At 39.7% G+C, this 5,000-nt stretch overlaps 2 protein-coding genes across 9 annotated transcripts in view; both read left to right on the forward strand.

Moving 5' to 3' along the window:
* smad4b (SMAD family member 4b) overlaps window positions 1–5,000 on the forward strand; it is a 724,234-nt gene that overhangs the window by 225,981 nt on the left and 493,253 nt on the right. The gene's annotated exons all lie outside the window — the stretch shown is intronic.
* unc5ca (unc-5 netrin receptor Ca) overlaps window positions 1–5,000 on the forward strand; it is a 473,679-nt gene that overhangs the window by 62,595 nt on the left and 406,084 nt on the right. The gene's annotated exons all lie outside the window — the stretch shown is intronic.

The raw sequence follows: 5,000 nt of genomic DNA on the forward strand, positions 1-5,000 counted from the left end.
GTGTCAGAATCCTTGTGAAATACAGCCATAATAGAACGCTTAGTTTAAGCAAATTTGATTAACGCGATCATGAGTGTTCAATCTGAAGGGAGTCGCTCCGGCTGCCCTGTCCTGTGTGTGTGTGTGTGTGTGTGTGTGTGTGTGTGTGTGTGTGTGTGTGTGTGTGTGTGTGTGTGTGTGTGTGTGTGTGTGTGTGTGTGTGTGTGTGTGTGTGTGTGTGTGTGTGTGTGTGTGTGTGTGTGTGTGTGTGTGTGTGTGTGTGTGTCTGTGTATGTGCGCGCGTTTTTTAGCAACTGTTACATATTGAGTAACATTATTTTGACAATGCTAGTGTGTACTGTTCCTGTGTGTGTTGTATCCTCTATTTGTCTCTTTATCTCTCTCCATATGAGGGGAGGTCAAGTGCAGTTGTGAGAGGGGCGGCGCCAGTTATAAAAGCACGCTGTTGGCACTGTTCATCAAGTTCTCTTCCTGTTTCCCCTCGCTGTTGTGTGTGTGTGTGTGAGCAGATCGCTCTAAGTTCTCTGTGGCAGTGATATCTTTCTGTCTGAAACCTTTTTCCAAAGTATTCTGGTGAGATACTTAAATACGGTAATAGAACAGTAACTTGCATTAGCGGTGGCTGATCGTTTGTTTCCTGTCTACAACCCTGTTTCAAAGTCATCTGTTGAGATAGTCTGTTAAATACGGTACTAGGACGGTATTCTGTGTTAGCTGTGGCTAAATGTTCATTTACTGCTGAATGATCAAGGGGAAGACCCTTTTCCTTTTGTCCCGTTTTCTCATGTTTAATGGATAGATATGGAGGGTAGAATTGTTTGTTTCATTTACGGAACTTTAATTTCGGTTTAGGTAAGAAATTTAATATTAGGTAGCGTACCTTGTTTTGTTTGTTGTTTTGGCCTTTTTGTTGCAAACACAACAGTAATCTGGTAGTGTTTGTGCTGCTTTGGCTTTTTGGGGTTAATTATTGTGATAATTATCCCGATTGCAAGAGAGAAATACTGGAAAAATCTCTGCAGACTGATGGCATTTCATGCCGTTCAACCTTATAATCTTAAAATGTGAGCAAAATCACTTGTTTCGTCATCACTTTAGACATTACGCTAGAGAATCATTTATATACTAGGTCTAAAGTGACGTGTGTGAAGTAGCAATGATTTGTCCAGTATTTCTCTGTTGCAATCGGGAGATCACAATAATTAACCCCGGATAAAGCCAAAGCAAGCACTGCCAGACTATGGTATAAATATAGCACTACACCATACAAAAGAGAGAAATCGACTTAGAATGTCGTTTACCTGTTTTATAATGATTAGATCAGCTGAGATCATCTCCTCTAAGGGCTTATTATGCGGTCTCTGTTGCCGTCTTGTGGCTGAACATCAACCGTCTTTGCACTGCTCAGTATGTTTGGCTAATTGATGTTGAGGTGCTGAATCTCCGAAATTATGAATATTTAAAATAAGCTCTATCCTTACAAATAAACTCGATAGTTGCAATCTAAACAACTAGTTTTTCGACTAAAAAAGCCTCAAAAGTACATTATGTTGTCCTACAGCTGCAATATTTGTCAAGCTGTAGTCAGATCTGCCATCACTCTATGTGGGCTGAGTAATACACAAGGGTGAAGAGGCTCGAGTGCTGATATTGCAGAATATCGCACAGCTATTAGCCAATCAGATGTGAGAAGCAGACATATTATGTATGCACACATGTAGAAAATTAAAGCTAATATTTGAACATGTATTGCACATGGACGTTTGTAATGTAATGTTTTGTAATCCAATGATTAAAAAACATGAAAGCAGCCATTTTATGAATATATATGTTTATTGTACAACATATTTAATACATGTGAAATCGAATGGGATATGTCATATTGTAACGACGGGGGGTGACACAAACAAATGCAGGTTTATTCAAAGTCAGGCAAGTGATGGTCAATTCAGGTGCAAACAGATATATGCAGACAATCCAGAATCATAGTCAAATAACAGGCAAAAGGTCAAAAGGCAGGCGGCAGACAAGGACAAAAGGATAGGCTAGGCTAATAATCAAAAACACGGCAAAGGCAGACAAAGGAAAATGAATTGTAATGTCACTGATACAGCTAACAAGACTCGGCAACGTGTGTGGAAAAGAGGGGTTTAAATAGTCCAAGTAATCATTGTGTGAGTGGCTTCAGCTGTGAGAGTGCAATCAGTGTGGATCTGGAACCGGTTGTGTGTGTGTGTGTGTGTGTGTGTGTGTGTGTGGCATGACTGGGTGTTGTAGTCCATGGCAGATATGCAATGAGTGTGAATGTTTGTATGTGAATGTTTACCAGCGACATCTGGTGGTTGTTCGCTGGTGAACATGACACATATATGGTAAAATTGCCATATATCAGATTTCTGTGTGGGATTATAAAGTCTCCAGCTAATGGCCTTTCGTGAATGCAGCATGTTCATCACCTGTATGCCAAACTTTTCAATTATATAGACTTTATTATTACACAGATCAACGTTCAGCAACTTAACCTGCCCAGCCACACAAAGCAATAGAAAAAGGACAGAAATCAGAGGTCATTTGCAAGTAGACATCTTCAGTAGCATTGAAATCCTCATGAAAAACACTGCGCTGGTGCAAGAGACCTTGACTAACATTATAAGTGCACTTCAGAGGGAAAAAAAATGAGAATCACATTTACCGGAATATGCAGACATATTTCAGGTCATGTTTATTAGTTGTGAAAGAATGAAAACCCACAGGGATGCCAGAGAAAAAGCATTTGCCTAGAGTGTGAGTTTTCCTATGTAGCTGGAAAAGAGAGTCTTCTCAGTATACTGAGAGCAATCAAACACCGGCCGACATGACACAAGTCTGAGATCTGCAGGAAAAAAAACAACAAACTAACCAAACCTTCAGACTGAACTAGATTAGAAGCGAAAATGGAAAACTTGAGAGCGGCGGCGTGAGGTCGCAGTGAGTGTTCACCTGAGCATCTTTTCTTTTTTGGAAACCAGGTCACTCTATCCATCAAACGCCGCAATAAAGCTGCAGAAGGAGAGGAGATAAGGTGAAGGTTGGTGTATGTGTGTGAGTCAGTGAGTGGTAAAGTGGTTTTACGAAAGCCTGTGTGTGTACTTGTTTTTATATCCAAAAGGGGACTTATACCTGAATGCACACAGAGTTGTGGGGACTTGTGCGATCAAAATCGAGGTCTCCTCGTGGGTAAATGACATTTAAATGAAGTATTTTGAAAATGGAAATATGCTAATTGATTCTTGAAAGTGTTGGGTTTAGTGGTAATGTTGGGTAGGGGGGGAGAATATTCATTTTTTATAGTAGAAATAACATTACATCTCTGAATTTGGTGTGATTTACCCATGTACACGTGGAGACCTCAATTTTGGTCCCCACAGTGATACAAGTCCCCATAAGTATGTGCAATTCAAGTATAAGTCCCCACAGGGATATAGAAACAAGTTTGTGGACCTAAACCTAAATGCACACAGACTCTTTTGTTCACTGTGGGGACCAAAATTGAGGTCTTCACAAGTAAACATGGGTAAATCACACCAAATTAAGTATTTTGAACATGTAAACTTTGTTGTTAACTTTCCGTAAAGTTTTGGGTTTATGGGTAGGGTTAGGTAGGGGTAGATTATTTGCTTTTGATAGAAGAAATATCATTATGTCTATGAGAGCCACCACAGGGATATAGAAAGAAGCGTCTTTGTTTATACTTGTTTTTATATCCCAGTGGGGACTTATACCTGAATTGCACATACTTATGGGGACTTGTATCACTGTGGGGACCAAAATTGAGGTCTCCACGTGTACATGGGTAAATCACACCAAATTAAGTATTTCGAACATGTAAAATTGCAGGTAGGGTTGGCCAGGGGAAGAGAATATTCGTTTTTTATAGTTAAACATCATTAAGTCTGTCATTATGGGGGTAAAAATTGAGGTCTTTAGATTGTTTTAAGTGTTGGGCTTAGCGGTAGGGTTGGGGTAGGGGAAAGAATATTTGTTTTTTATAGTAGAAACAACATTACATCCATTAGAGTCCCCACAGTGTGTGTGTGTGTGTGTGTGTGTGTGTGTGTGTGTGTGTGTGTCTGTCTTCGTACTTGTTTTTATATACAAGTAGGGACCTAAACCTAAATGCAATCCTTTTTGGGTCACCGTGGAGACCCTCATTAAGGTCTTCACGCATAAATATGGGTAAATCACAGCAGATCAAGTATTTTGAAAATGTAAAAATGCTGAATGTTACTGGAAAATATTGGGGTTAGCGGTAGGGTTGGGGTACAAGGTGAAAATATATGGTTTGCCTAGTAGAAACCTCATTACTGTACGTCTATGAGAGTCCCTACAGGGATATAGAAACAAGTGTGTGTGTATGTGTGTACTTGTTTTTATATCCTAGAGGGGACCTAAATCTGAATGCATGCAGACTTGTGGGGACTTTTTTTGGTCACTGTGGGGACCAAAGTTGAGGTCTCCATAGGTAAACATGGGTAAATCACACCAAATGAAGTATTTTGAAAATGTAAAAATGCTGAATGTTACCTGAAAGTGTTGGGTAGAGTTGGGTAGGGGGAGAGAATATTTGCTTTTTATAGCAGAAATATCATTATGTCTATATCATTATGTCTATATCATAGAAATATCATTATGTCTATCCTACAGGGATATAGAAACAAGTGTGTGTGTGTGTGTGTGTTACCCCTTTTTTCAGATTTAATATAAGTCTTTTGCATCTGTAGAATGTGTATATAAAGTTTCAGCTCAAAACACCCATCAGATTTTTCATTATACCTTTTACAAGATGCTGTTTTAAACACATTTCCAGCAGGGGGTGGTTTTGTCGTACTGCGCCTTTAAGACGAGTCTCCCCCACCTACTGTTTCTACGTGCCTTCCGGCGTGCTTTAATCTCCTCCCTCGGCTACGTCAGACAACAGATATACTTAAAGGAAGAAGGTCTCACGTAGCGTTTGTGAGAAA

This window comes from Danio rerio, chromosome 5 (genome assembly GCF_052040795.2).
Source record: "Danio rerio strain M-AB ecotype USA chromosome 5, GRCz13ab, whole genome shotgun sequence".
Lineage (NCBI taxonomy): Eukaryota > Metazoa > Chordata > Actinopteri > Cypriniformes > Danionidae > Danio > Danio rerio.